A 16,602-nucleotide genomic window follows, 5' to 3' on the forward strand; every position below is an offset into this window, starting at 1 on the left:
CCTGCTATTAAAGTTTTTGTCTTTTTAAAAAATGTTTTGTAATTAAAATTTTTCATGCAATATAAAAAAAAAAAAAAAAACCAAAGTCAAAGCTTGCCCTGTAAATATTTGCTAGTATAAATAAGAAATGCATGATAAAGAGTGATACTGTATTCCAGGACTACAATTAGCATGTCTGCTATTTATACGAAAGAAAAGCATCTAATCATAAGATGAGAAGTAATGTCTCTTTACCCAAGACTTACCAACCACTAATATTAAAATATTGGCGGTATGCGTAAGAGTGTCTTAAAATTTTATGTTTTTTTTAACTGCGTACATCACACATTTATTAAAAGTAGGTGTCCTTAACTCTTCCCCAAATTACTGTTTTTAATAGTACTCAGATGTTTACATTTCAACAAGAGACTCGATAGTCCTTGTTTACTTGCTTTCTATTTTTGAACATTTTATTAGCTCTTTGAGAATTCTGTGCACTGTATCTTGGTCATACTCATTCCTTCTCCTCATCCAAGATCCATCCCATCTTCCCAATCCACACAATTTTGTAGCATGCCTTTTTTTTTTTAAAAAAAGTAAAACATTGGGTGTAGTTTATGCTACCCAAATACTTTTATGTGTGTGACCTTAATAGAAGATGGTCATTCCATCAAGGCTGCACTTTAAAGAAAACTACTCTTCCTCTTCTGGTAGTATCAATTTCCAGTAACTCATTAGGTAGGGGTGGGACTTTGTGCCAAGTTCCCTCTACATTCTAGAAATTTGTCTGCCCTGAACCTCTGAATGTCTTATATATGGTGTCTCAACTGTTGTAATTCCATATGTACAACTACCCTGGTGGGTCTAAAAAATACTGTTTCCGTGTAGTTGTTCACCAACTATGGCTATAGAGAGAATCTCTTGTGTATTGTATGGAAACATCACCTGTCAATAAAAACTTGATGGCCTATTAGCTAAGGCAAGAAATAGAAGGTGAGAGTTTATAAGGTTATTGAATGTTTCAAGTGGACATATTCTGAAAATAGTTGGAAATACAGCATAAGAAATGAATTTCCAATTAGAGCTCAATAGGTTCTTTGGAATTCATTGTTTTAAAAAACTTAGCTAGAAATTATAGATACAGTTGAGCAATGAAGGACTGAATCAAAGTGACAGAGAGATGAAGTGGCTCGGTTAGGGGAAAGATAAGACAGAAATCTCAATGAAGTGCTGGACGTGGCCGAAAGTAGTCAGAGTTGGATATGGGAGGAAAATTAAGGGGAAAAACCCACAATTGTTTAGTGGAAAACAGAGCATTGAGACAGGAAATTTGGAGGAGTCATCTAGTCAGTGAATCAAGGTACTTTGGGATTGCACATTTGTAAAATAGGCTACACATTTGTAAAATACAAAGCAGATTGTGGATGCTCTTGATGGTAACAATACCATTTGGAAGACACTATTCAAAAGTTTTGACCTTTTAAAACTGCTTTTAGTAAAACATTTCACTTTTAGTTTGGACAGAAATAGATTACAATTTTGCCACTTTAAAAATTGTTCTCAAGATGAATCTCAGTAACCACTGGAGTTCACAATCTCTAATTTGGTTTAATTTTCTCAGTTAACTCATTCATTCATTTAATCCCATGATGAGTCATTAGAACACCTGTACTTTATCAGGCTCCAAGTTAGGTATGAGCACTAAAATTATGCCTTTTTACCTATAATTTATTAAGTGCCTATTATGTGACTGTTACATCCTGAGCAAAATACATATTTCTGAGATTCATTTTATTTAATAGCATAACTCCAATCCATAATGTTAGAAAATAAACTTAGTACAATTATGCCCCATGCACTTATCCTTTCATATCTAAGAATATTTTCTGTAGTGTCAGAAATGGTAAATCTAAGGAGTAAATGACAAGAGATAAAGCTAGAGATGGAAGCCATTCTTGTATATTTTAATTTTTCTTCTCTGTTACTAGTTAAGCAAAGATAATGCTTATGAAATTAAAAGTTTCATAAAGCAAAGCTAGATTTTTAACTAATAAAAGCTGATGAAAATGTTCACATTAGAAAAATTCTCCATCAGTATAAGTCCCTTTTAAGACAATCACGATGATGATGATGATGTCAAAAAGGTAAAAACTAATAGCACTTAAAAAGTATGAAAACTGTTTTCTTGGTCTAGTACATGAGATGATGCCAGAAATAAAACATTCGCCTAATCCTTTACTTAATTGCAATTAAGAAGTTACTGTGCTTTTATAATAATAAATCATTGAGGAAGCAATACTGGTGAATAGAAACTTTCCTATTTCCACAAACATGGGTTCTTCTCCTGTTAAAAATTCTACAATGAGATGTGTATTGTGTGCAGTCAAATACTGCAATAAAGAAAAGGGAAAGACTGAGAGTAAGATGGAGTGAGGATACTAAAACAATTTGTGTTACTCAGAGACTATTACTTAGAGTGCTAATATGTGAGCCCTTGGTTACAGAGAAATTTTCCTAAGGATTCTAAGCATAGAATATCAGCTAATGCAGATAGATTGCTCTATTTATACTCTGACAAGATTCAGGAAAAGTGAACTGTATAGAGCTAGAATATAGTATACATATAAGGAAGTAAGAGGTAGCTACAGAAATCAGTAGATCGTTAAAATGTGGATGGTACTTTTTTCAGCGAAATACTTGTGAAATTTCTACTCACAGGGCAAACATCAGCAACTATGAATTTAAGAAAGAACTATTTGGATTTGAATGAAGAAAATCTAGGATAAGAGACCTGATCATTGGAAGGCCTATATAGTAAATAAGTTTTAAAATGTTAGAGACAAAGAAAAATTTAGTAAGAGCATAGATAAGTTATTTATATATTTATTCCTTAAACTTCAAAACAGCTTAATTAAAAGACAGAGAAGTGTCAAATATTACCATTTCTTTGTAATTTTTCTTTGCAACACTAATCTTTTTTTTTTATGACCTAATGTAGAGAATAATAGAATTCCACCAGTATGTTAATCCTCTTAACTCAATGCAATAAGCCTAAGAAAAAATACACGAAGGATATATTTGTTACTCTGGAGGGAGTTTCATAATTGCTGAATGGACAGTGTAGTTTGACAAATACCTAAAGAACTATTTCATGCAGACAGAAACAAGTAAGATGCTCTGCTGCAGCAAGAACTAGAAATCGTTTGAAAAAAGTAAGAAACTAATGTTTTATAGGATTGTTTCCTCCATAAATAAAGAAGAGAATTATTGAAACACGAAACAAAACACATGCATGCTCACACTTACGGAATAGTGACAAGTCTGTGTATCATAAACTTTCTTTTAGTAATAGACCTCATGTCTGAATTAAATTTTACAAATTATACTTTTGATATGGTGAAATATTTATGGGCATGAAAACAGATGAGATTATTAATTTTATGATTCTAAAATCACACTACACAATTCCTTGAGGCTTTCTTTGATAGCATTACCCATGGCTAACTTGTTAGGTAAGAATAATGACTGGCCGTGGTGATACTGGTGCTAATGGTGGTGGTGATGGTAAAATAGCACAGTGAAGAAACGTAGGAAGAAAAAAGATTGTCACTATTATTGTCATTCAAATGACTCTAAAGTAAACTCACAAAATAACGGCAACCACGCAGGCAACTCTCACATGAATTGTATGTGAGTTTCACCCTAAAGAAATAGAGAGAATGAGAATAAGCCATGCAAGCAGATTCAACTGCGTTACGAAGGTCAGCTTATTATTTTCCACCCATGTAACTGTAACCACATAGAATGCTGTTGATAGCATTCCATATTAGAAAAAACAATGTTCTAAAGTCTAATTATTTTTTTTCTAAAATGATAATAAATAGGTTACATAGAGAATGTATTTTTAAGGAATAAAGCTTTTTATTTGGTGTTCTTGGATTATTTTGTGAGGGGTGCACACACGAGTGTGCAAGTGCATGTACCTCTGTGCCTGAATGTAGAGGCAGTGGAAGGTTTGGGTGTCTTCTCTACTGTTTTTCACATGATTGCTAAGATGGAGTATCTCGTGGAAGCTGAAACTCATCACTCGGGGTACATGCTGGAGATTTTGCACTTAGGTCCTCTTGATTTCATAGTAGGTGCTGACCCTTCTCCTAGGAACCTCTTGGCTTTGTTTTTCTGCCTGCCTCAGAACAGTTAGCCTTCTGTAATAAGAAGCAACCATCTTTCTAGTCCTTTAATCTGTTAAATTAATTTCTATATATTTACATAATGAGAGGTACATACATAAGCATTGATCCAGGTGGGATATCTCAGAAACTGGGAGGGCAAATGCAGAGACAAAGCACTTTGAAGGTTGGAAAAAACTAGCTAACCTAAATAGGGAAGTCCTGACTTTTGTGTCCTACATGAGGCAGCTTTAGACTCAGTCATTCGCCAGGCCCTCTTGATAAGAGCTTAGCCCTGGCAAAAGTACTGCAGGGAGCCCCAAAAATTAACTAGTAAGAAGTATAGAACCTATTGGAATCTTTGAAAATGAAAGCTGAGTTTTTCTCATTAGTAAATACCATGATTACTACTGATTGTCAATTTGGCAAGATCTAGAATTGCTCATAATACAAACCCCTGGTCAGAGCTGTGTTTTGGTTATCTAAATAAAGTTAATATGTTGGCCTTCTTTTGAGGAATTATCTTTATTAAAATCATTTAAATGTGAAGACCCACACTTAGCGTAGGTAGTATCCCATATACAAGAAGGATTTAATTTAAAAAAGCTTTTGCCCTTTTTCGTGATAGCTGCTGTCTCTTCTGATGAGTGCATCTACTGTGTTGCTACCATTGCACTTCTGTTACAATTACTGCTAACATTTTCTGTTGACATCAGAGCCTAAGTTATTCATCCTTCCAGTGTGTATTAAAAATGCATCCCTTTTAAAAATCCTCAAAGGCTTCAGCATCTGAAGCATTCATCCCTGTGTAGTGGAGAGCCATTGTATTCTTAGTATCTCCAGTATAAATATAGTCATTGTTATGATACCCAACCTGCCATCAAGGCCAAACAAAGTCTGGTGGAATATATGTTTCCCTTCTACCCATTCTGCTCCTCTATAGAAGTTTACCTAATGAAACAAAGTTTATTCTAGATACAGATACCTTACTATAGGTACCTAGGAGATATTTTCATCAAGGATGCTTATATTACAATAAGAAGACATAGAATACACTTGAAGGGTACTGTTACGTGTAGAAAGCAATACTATAAGAAACTGCATGAAAAGTACCCCTATTGGAAAGGATTTTTTAAGAACTGGGGAGATAGCTCAGTTGTTAAAGTGCTTTTAATACAAGTGTAAGGACTGGAGTACAATTCACAGCACAGATGTAAAAGCCCAGGTTTGGATGAGCACCCTTGTTATCCTAGTGCTACGAAAGCAGATACAAACAGTTGATTCCAAGTGCTCACTGCCAATTCAGCGTATCCTAGTCAGTATGCGCGCCCCCGCGCGTGCGTGCACACACACACACATACACACACACGCACTCATGCACGCACGTGCACACACACAAGCATACCCCTCCTGTATAATCTAGTGAAAGAAAACGTTCAAGATAAAAAACAATATCCTCTGACCATTGGCTAGATCTGGGTAGGAGTTTAAAGTTTACCGCCTGTATTGTCCTTGGCTGGTGCCTTAGTTTGAGCGGGACCCCTGGGCCCAAATCTGCCTATCATAATGTTCTACTTGTAGGTTTCTAGGACCCTCTGGATCCTTCTACTTTGCTATTCTCCCATGCTTCTCTCATCTAGAGTCCCAATAGGATGTCCTCCCCTCTGTCTCAGTTTCCTGGTAAGTGAAGGCTTTCATGGGACATGCCCCTTGGGCTAGTATGCAGATATAAGTGAGTATATGCCATTTGAGTCTTTCTGCTTCTGGGTTAACTCACTCATTATGATCATTTCTAGCTCAATCCATTTACCCACAAATTTCGGGAATTCCTTGTTTTTAATAGCTGAGTAGTATTCCATAGTGTATATGTACCACAGTTTCTTTATGCATTCTTCTACTGAGGGACACTTAGGCTGTTTCCATGTTCTGGCTATTATGAATAAGGCTGCTATGAATATGGTTGAGCAAAGTTTCTTGTTGTGTGCTGGAGCATCTTCTGGGTATATTCCAAGGAGTGGAATAGCTGGGTCTTGAGGAAGCCCTATTCCCATTTTTCTGACATAGCACCAGATAGATTTCCAAAGTGGCTGTACTAGTTTGCATTTCCACTGGTCAGAACATTCTCCACAGTTGAGTGAAGAGTGGGATATGACTTTCTCACGTACTCTGGTGCCTCACATTTGACCATGTTCCCGGGAGGGGGAGACCTGGTGGCACTCAGAGGAAGGACAGCAGGTTACCAAGAAGAGACTTGATACCCTATGAGCATATACAGGGGGAGGTGATCCCCCTCAGGAACAGTCATAGGGGAGGGGAATAAGGGGAAAAATGGGAGGGAAGGAAGAATGGAAGGATACAAGGGATGGGATAAACATTGAGATGTAACAAGAATAAATTAATTTAAAATTAAAAAAAAAACAATATTCTCTGTTTCTATACAAGAGGATAGCTGAAGACACAAGGACGACATCAGTTAAGATCTCTGCAAAGAATGAGGCAGGACTGTTGGACGAATCTGGTACCCAGCTGCACTGCTGAGATTCATGAACAGCTGAGAAGCATGCATGGGGGCATGGGGTTAAAGTGAGTGGGGGCTTCCTGGAAGGTACTCTCTCTACTCCCAGTAGGTCCACTGTAGAGAGAAAAAAATTGAGGGCCAACTGGACTGTAATATTGAAACCAGGATATGGATACAACGTGGGTGCTCTGGGCAGGGCTTCTCCAGACTATGGAAACAGGTGGAAGTGTGAAGTGTGACCTCAAAATGGCAATTCTCCATCATGACTGCCTCGGTGATAAGTAGGCAGCAGGTGAGAAATTCACTGTTGAACTTAGGTGTGAGACCCATCTAATCATGGCAGATAGGAAACTATGTGGAGACTGAAAAAGCAGACCCATTCCAAGACATAGCCATGGCTATTCAAAAGTTTTCAATCCAAGAGTTTCTAAATAAAGCTGAAAATTGTATCTCTCCCATCATACACTTTCCCACAGCATCATGGAGAACAGAGGAATTAAAAGTATATATCACCAGGGAAGATATTGGAATTGATGCTGTGTTTTAATCCACTTTATTTCACTGTCTCTCTTCTTAAATATCCTCCGCTGTACAATTTATCTAAATGTCTCCCATTTATTTTTATATTGCTCAATTAGATTTTATTGTTCCTCTGCAATGTTCTGCACCCATCCTATTGTGTGCTCTCTACTTTTCTCCTTACACACATCCCTTAGTCTTTCCCTCTAATTCTTACTCTGTCATCCCCAAGTCTCTCTTGCTTCTCCATCTTCAACATGCTTTACTTCTTCATTCTAACTTTCCATTATCATTAATATTGTTTAAACCATGTGAATTCTTACAACATCCCGGCTTCTTCTATCTGTATCTATCTGCCAATTCTTTTTTCAGTTGGTTTAACACCATTCCCTTTATTGACTCAGTCTACTTTCTTTCCATTTATAATCGGAGCAGTCATTGCATAATCACCACATTGCCTTGTTTCTTTGTCCCCAGATAGTAAAGCGTAACACATGACTTTTTAACTGATTATCGTGATATTGGCATAGTGGATATAGTCACTACCTGGCACTGTTTATGAAGTTAATATGCCACTACTAATGACGTCGAGGTTGTATAGTCCTCTGAACATGTGGACTGAGGAATTAGATACTGAATTACAACCCAGAACACTCAAACTTCTACTAAACATCAAATTGCTACAATCTAGTCTCCATTGGAACATTGGAAATACTTCAACAGAAAGACAGCAGCTGATGTGCAAACAGTAACAGAAAATGAATCACGGAAACCTAGCACAGGAAAATGTAAATACCAACACATAAATCCAAGGAATGTGAAAACACAAGCAGTATGACCCATTTGAAGAACACCAACTCCACAGTAATAACTTTTTAAATTATAATCCCACCAATTCTCATTGCTTCCTCTAATCCCTCCCATAGACCCCTCCCCACTCTCCTTCATTTTTTACTAATTATTTATTCATATAGTATATACATATATATTGCTAAATAAAATGTTACTTGTATATATGTTTTCTGGCTGTTGGTACTATATTGTCTTTTTTTCCCCTGAAGATGAGGTTTCTCAGTGTAGCCCTGCGTCTTCTGAAACTCACTCTGTAGACCCAGCTGGCATCAAGCTGCCACTGCTACTGTGTTGTCTTTTAATGAGAGAAAATTAAAGTGAAACCTAAATTAAGGAGTTAAAAAGAATAGTTATAAGAATATTTAACAAATCTAAAGAAGATAACAAACATAAAATAATTCAAAGAGAGGGCAGGAAAGATTGTCCCATGAATAAAGCTTCCTCTGTGTGAACTTAGTAACCTAAGTTTGATCCCCAGAAGGAAAGAATCAACTCCATGAAGTTTTCTTCAGATTTCCATTTTAAAAGTCAGTGTCATGGGCACACACATGTGTGCACACACACACAGCAGCATCCACATGTATATAATAAAATTTAAAATTTTGTAAAAGATTTTTAAAAATATAAAACACTAACAAATTAGCATAAAATGTAGAAAAGATGATATTGTCAACAAAAAGTGCTTGGAAAACTGTATATATACATATAGAAAAAAATTAAACAAGATTCCTATCTCCTAGCTAGTGTAAAAAGCAATTACAAATGGATCAAAGACTTTTTTATAAGACAAGAAAATCAGCAAGTGCTAGAAACAAAATATTGGAAAAACACTTCAAGATACAGGCACAGTTGATGACTTTCTGAAAAGTGTTCCAATTGTTCAGAAAATAATGCCAAAAATTGACAAGAGAATTTCATGTAATTAAGAATCTTGTTTCAATACAATGCAAACAATTAAGTAAAGAGACAGTTTACAGAATTAAGAGAAACTATTTTCTGACTATATACATCTGATAAAGGAGTAAAATATAAATAAATTTGTGAGAGAGCTAATGAAATAACCAGCTATTCTTAAACTATATACATATGATCAATAAACAAACAAAGAAAGTTTTGGATCAGTAGCAATTGGACAATTGTAAGTTAGATCTGCTTTGAGATTTCATCCCCTTACATCATTAAGACAACAAGTAACAAATTGTAGCAAATACATAGATCTTATTTCCGTGGTTTCTGTGGCTATTCTAAGCTATATATTTACTCTAAAGATTATAAACCAGCATCCACCAAAAAGCAAGAAGACATGGTGTTTATGGTTCTGATTCTGGGTTACCTAACTCAGTGTGATTATTTTCTAGTTTCATCGAATTACCTACAAACTGCATGATTCATTGCAGCTGAATAGAATTCCACTGTGTATATGTAGCCCGTTTTCATCATCCATCCATGAGTTCGAGCATACCTATGATGTTACCATTTCCTAGCTATTATGAGTAGAAAGACACTGAACAAAACTGATCAAGAATCTGGGAGTAACATTTCAAATCTTTTGGACATATGCTAAGGAGAGGTAGAGCTGGGTCATGTGGTAAATCTCTTTAATCTTCTGAGAATATTCTCCATAGTGGCTGTCCCAGCTTGTAGTCCAACCACAATGAAGAGGGGCTCCTGACATCTCCCCACAAGCATTTGGTTGCTGTTGTTTCCCTGATATTAGCTCTTTTTGCTAGAGTAACATAAAACCTCAAAACACTTCGCAGTGGGCAACCTGCCAATGGAGAAAGCCAATTAGTAGTCATATCCAGATGCAAAGCCTATGGACCACAGCGATGACCAATATGGTAAAATATACCAGAGGTTCAATAATGACACTTGTATTGGCGGGGGGGAGTGAACAGTCATCTAGTTGGACTTAAGTTCCATTCACTAGGAGGGAATTCACTGATAGTGCTATAAAATTAGCCATGTGCAAATGGCTGATGACGTCACAGGCCCTAAAGGAAAACCTACTACAGACACTGTTCTAAGACAGTATAATTTCAGAATGCATTATAAATACTTATCCTTATAACCAATGAAATTCGTAGCTCTCACCCATCATCAAAGAAGTTTCTTTTTAGAGTAAATGAAGACTATCACCGAAACCCACAACTAGTTAAAATTAAGTGAACAAATGACTTGCAGTGCACATCTTCAGTTAATACATGTCCAATACAACCCCTACAATAAAAACTCAGCAAACCCCGGGGAAAGATATGGCAGAAACACTGTAAAAGCTAGAGAACTAGGAAGTCTTCTGCAAGACAGTATATTCGGTCTGTCAAGGAAGCAACACATTTGAAAATTTAATGTGCTGTGGTTACCTAAACAGTACATGCACAATGCCAACAGGCAACATTTTGATATGCATGGGAAAAATCTCGCAAGGCCTTCCTCTAGACAAGACACCACAGGCAATCAAAGGCTCATGAGAGGGAAGATCAATCTTCTCCAGGAACAAGTGCCCCTGATAGGTTATTCATTTTATATTAGTAGATTTAGTTATTTATATTTACATGTGTGAATGTTTTTGTGTGTGTAAGTGTGTGTGTGAGGCAGAGAAGACACACAGAGAGAGAGAGAGAGAGAGAGAGAGAGAGAGAAAGAGAGACAGAGAGAGACAGAGAGAGAGAGAGAGAGAGAGAGAGAGAGAGAGAGAGAGAGAGAGAGAGAGAAATGTAAAAGACAGGAGAAATTGAAGGTGGGGGATGGAAATGATGGAAATACAGTATGGAATTTCTCAAAGGAAAAAATAGCTTTTTTTTCAATGATATGGAAGTAAGAACACATTCATACACTGTTGGTAGTAATATTAATTATTCAAGCCATTATCTAAAACAGTATAGAAGTTTCTCATGAAACTAAAACCAGACTGAAAATGAGACCTATTATTCCATATACTCTGAGTGTTTACCTAAAGATCTGGGTTTCCTTATACCAGAGAACTTGGAATTGGTTGATCGTTGAAGTACGGTTCCTTGTACCTTCTGTGAAACCACTCTAAATATCTTTAAACAGAGGAATGGATAGGAAAATGTGGTATATGTACACAATGAAAATCTATTCATCCTTAAAGAAGAACAAGCATATGTTCTTTGGACGAAAATGTATGCAAATAGGGATAGTCCTATTAGACAGATTAAGATTTTAAATGCAAATAATGTGTATTCTCTCACTTACAGAGTCTATATTTTATATAGATGCATAAAATTATATCTATATGTGCCATGAAAATATAACCAAAATTTCTTAGGTGAATGAAAGGATCTAATGGAGGGGTGGGGAAGAAGCAGGAGAGGCCATGGGAACGTGTCCTAATAACTTGAAGTACTGTGTGCAATGCGTATGCACATAAAATTCACAAAGGGAGAAAAATTAAGAATATTGTATCATGGTGAGTTTTTTTGTAGAAATTCAAATGTATAGCATATGATCATTACTGGTGTGTTGATGTCAGTGAACAGGGATATTTGCAGTGCAAGGTCATGGAAAACACAGTAATACAACCGCCTCAAACCCAGTGTACTTTTCAGTCCTCCTTTACACAATCCAGGAAGCCAAATCACCAGCAGAAAGTTGATAACTGATTTTAGTGCATATTTAATAATCCCAGGATATTTTAATAAGGTAAGGATGGCAAGAGAAAATTTTTAGTGCAGAGAAAACAATGAGTCAGTCGTTTCTAGCTGTTAAAACCCAGCAAGCAGTTTTGAAAGGAATGCTGATTTTATTACGATTTCTAACGGAAATATACATAAAAATGAAAATTGGATTAGCAATATGCAGAATCTCTGAAGCACACAGCCCCAGAGAAAATAATTTGAAAATTATTATTCTAGAGTATAGTATGAGATCCACAGCAATATCTTTTCTAACTTACTCGTGTTAAAATGAGTAGAAGACTCTTGAACAGCAATTTACATTTGAAGGAAACTGATGAAATGAGAAGCCAGTGACGTTTTCAGTGCTGTGCTGCACTGGATCTGTTAAGTATTGCTTTGTTTTGTTTTTTAATTTAGCAGCCAAGTTTTTGAAAGGCATGGAAGTTACAAAACATAAACAGAGGAAAGGAACATAGCTTATACTTACCTCTTACCATTCTAAACTTGCCACTTGATTTTCACTTACCATTACTCTGTTTTGATTTAATAACATTATAACCAAAGGGTGGTACCAGTTCTTGTATGATGTTACCATGGACTCACAATACGTGTTATGCTTCCCTTTATTTTCTGCTGTTTCAAATGAGGATGTGCACTGTTCTTTGTAATTCTACTTTCTACATCTGAGGAATTCCTATAGTATATTTCCCCCCAAAACCTCTTTTGTTAATAAACAAAGGGTCATAAAGTCATGTATGACTATATAGGACAGAAATATTAACAGCTATTTATAAACTGGATATAGTGAAAAGTGAATGAAAAAGGGAAATACCTTATAAATAAGTATAAATTAATGCTTAAATAATAAGTGGCTGCTTGTTTCTTTATTCTAAGTTTTTAATTAAATTTTTTATTAATTCATTCATATTACATCTCAATAGTTATCTCATCCCTTGTATTCTCCATTCCTCCCTCCCTCCCGCTTTCCCCCTACTCCCCTCCCCTATGACTGTGACTGGGGGAACCTCCTTCCCCCTGTATATGCTCATTGAGTAAAATTTTTACATTATAACATAATGACATATAGCCCTTCCCTGTTCTCACTCAAAACCTTTCCATGGACCCACCCTCTTGCTTTTGAATTCACGACCACTTTTTCTTTAACAATTGATGTGTGTGTGTGTGTGTGTGTGTGTGTGTGTGTGTGTGTGTGTGTGTGCACGCACACGCATATGTTTAAGTCCCTATATTGTCACTTGTCTGTATATACTTTCAGGGTTTAGTATTTGTCATAGGATAACTATTTGTTAATCTCTCAGCCTTCCTTACCTGCCTGTAATTCTTTGTTTAAGGTTGAGGCCTCAAGAGCTTTCCCCCTTCCAAATTAGCACGTCTATTGGTGTTGTGTTTTTCCAGTTAGTGTTTATGAGGCCATAAACTTCATGGTGTAGTTTCTGATATTCTTAGCAAAAGCAATATCACAGCAAACATCACCTTCCTCTGAGTATCACAATCTCTCCCCACCCACTTTTTGCCATAATCCATGAGTCGTAGGTGTAGCAGATGTAGTAGATGCACTGAGATGGTTCAACAGCTCTATATTTTGATTGGTTTGTTATGGTCTACAGTGGGTGTAAAGAGAACTTTCCATGATGATAGGTGAAGACTACACTTATCTGTGGGTATAAGGACAATTACACTGGTTTAGTAAACTGAGTAGTGTAGGTTCTTGTACAATATACGTGATTACAATAGCCCTACATAGAACTAAATTTCCATTACCAGATGTAAAAGTGTCTCCTATTTGCCAGATCTAATTGTCTCTTTGGAGGTTTACAGCTGAATATCACCATTTCTATCTCTTTCTGAATTCTCCCTAGCTGGTTCAACTCCTTTCTAAGCTGGCTAATTCAAACTGGATTCTCTCAGATTCCTCTGAATTGTTCCATTTCTGCTCTCCAGGAACTGAACTTCACCAAACTGCATGAACCCAACTGAATTCAGCTGCACTCAACTAGACTGCACTGAACTGCCTTGACTGTACTGTACTGAACTCAACTCTACTGTATTGTCTTCCCTGTTGAATTCTTTTCTGTACTCTACCTTAATATACTGTCTTCTCTACTCTCTCCTGTACCATAATCTGCTGTGCTCAACTCTGTTGTACTGCTGTGAAGTAGCTTCTCTTTCTTGTCTATTCTCATGTGAGTTAGGCACATCATATTCTGTCAATCTTTCTTTGGTTTGTCACTTTGCTTCTCAGTTGGACATCACTTTAAACACGGATGCTCCCTTCTACCAACTGGCCCTACCTACATTGTTTGGGTGTAAAGGTGTCTAAGGGCATGTCTGTATTCCAGTCAGATCACACAGACCTGGGTCTTTGGATATAATAATATTACATATGTTGCTGGATTACAATTCCTTTACAACCAGACATGATTTTTCGTCCCGTTGAATGTGTTGCAGTACAGTTAGCGAGCTAATGGTTACCACTAAGGCGTGTGTGCCACTACTGCCTTCATAGGGTTATCATGCCAATTCTAACTTGTAGGCTTGTTTAGCCATGCAAGACGCATATTTTGCAGGTTGAAGGTTTGTAAGTCTATCTATAGGTGCATATGAAAATATACCTAGAGAGTTACAGGAGAATAGAGATAAATGAAAAATTTCTACAGTCCCCACTTTCTTCAATCCCAGTGAATGTATTTTATTAATTCTCTCTCACTATTTCTCTCATTCTTTTCTTCTTCTCTCTCTCAACATTTGTACACACACACACACACACACACACACACACACACACACACACACACCACGTTTCCCTCAGATGTACCTTCCTGCTTCACTCTATTTCTTTCTTGGTCCACATTTCAAGGTAGATTTTAATAGGTTTCAAGTGCTGTATAACAGCAAGGATTCTGAGGGGAAACTGAGGCAACACTGGTCTGGACCATGTTCCCAATCCTTTCTTTCCAGCTTTTCCCATAAGTATATCTTCTGCTATGTAACACAATGTGCCAAAAATTCCCAATTCATATTTATGTTGCATGATGACAGGTCGTGAAAACACTGGAGACCACCAGCTATGTTGTTTTTTCTTCCTATGCCTTATGTTTCTCTGTGTGTCATATCAGTAGAAGAGACTTAACATAAGCCTAAAATCTTTATATGCATTTTTGCTTAATATAAAATTAAATTCTAGAATGAGTCATTCATCAATGACTTTCTAGATATCAAACTGAATACTTGTTTTCACATGAACTAAAATTGTTCTTTTTATTTTTGTCACTTCTGGAAAAAATACTAAGAAAACTTATAGACATTTTCAAAACATAAAATTAAAATTGTGTCAATTTGAAATTTTATAAATTTGAAAATATAACACAGAATTGAGAGGAGAGGAAGGGCTGGAATCAAGCTGTAAAGTGATGAAATTTTAAAAATTTAAATATAACACAAAATTGAGATAATTGTGCTAAATAAATAAATGACTATTATTAGCACAATTATTTTAAATTCTGTGGTGTTATATTATTCTTTGACTATGTTTCATAAAATTGCCATTGTATTAGTATGTTTCTATGTTGTTTGATCCCAAAGCAGCATTGCTTATTGTATTTCCTGAATTCCTATCTCTTCTTTCTTAATGGCTCTATCAACAGATATGAAAGGGTTCATCAAATTGATAGGTTATTTATGAACTCTAAAATTATCTGTCAAGTTGATCGGCATTTTAATATCCACATCAAGTTGATATGACATTGTATTACTTATTCAATGAATAAACTTAAATCAGTAGTATCTAATGGCTTTGGTTTTCTAGTTTATAAGAGCACTAAAAGTATGTGAATATCTGGATGTGTGTTAATAGCATTGTGTATGCATCAAAATATATGAACATGAATCTGACTCTTACTGCCTTGGGTCAAAACTGATCCCAACTGCAATGGATTTCACTGTCACTGGTGATACCACATTTCAGTAGAACTCATAAATGGACACTCACTATTTCCTCTTAAGTAATGTTTGGTTTTAAAATGGGTGTTGAATATTTATCTCTTCATTTTTCTCATGACTTACATTGAGAGTTACCACCAGCACTCCCTCTGACTCTTCATCATAGCCAGAGAAGCAAGAGCAGCCAGTCCTCTATGCCAACATTTTATTTCCTTGTGAAATTGTGTTCTTCCTTTCAGACTTTTCTGAAAAGTGTTGCCTGTACTTTGGGACTGCTCAGCCACCAGGCAAGGCCCTCTCATGTAGAGCAATGCCTTCTCAGGTGACTTTCTGCTTCTGCAGGATTTACCCATTTTGCTTCTGTAGCTCAGAGAGTCAGCAGTGTCAGGTACCAGTTGCCATTTTCTCCTCCTAACTGAGAAATTTGAAAACTTAAAATAAAACTTCCTTTTGCCATACATATTAAGCTTTATACCTGGATGCTGTACACTTTTGAACCATAGCAATTTGGAAGGAAAGGAGACACTGTTAAAATGGAGCATGTTACAATATCTGCTCTTATATAAAATTTTTCTCAAATACTATTAAACATCCTTATATGTGATGACTATGCTAAATCACAGAAGCTAAGATAGAAAGAATACCATAAAACCATATTTTCTCATTGAGAATAGAGAGCCTAGAAAATAACGTCAATAGGCTAGATAATAAATTACTTTATCTTTATCTCCAATAAAATGTTAAATGTTTGATTTCCATGCCCACATCCCAAAGCTAGTGACTGAATTTAGCACCCCAGTAGGCAAACAAGTGTTCTACCACCAATCTAGATGTTTAAAAGTGTGAATACACATTTCCCAACCTTTTCTTTTGTGTTTACTTACTTGTATGCTATTTTTGTTAGTATTTCTGTGATTCTTTCTCACTTTTTCTTTGTTACTGATGTTTTCCAAGTGAGTTTCAG

Source organism: Acomys russatus, chromosome 8, assembly GCF_903995435.1.
Source record: "Acomys russatus chromosome 8, mAcoRus1.1, whole genome shotgun sequence".
NCBI lineage: Eukaryota > Metazoa > Chordata > Mammalia > Rodentia > Muridae > Acomys > Acomys russatus.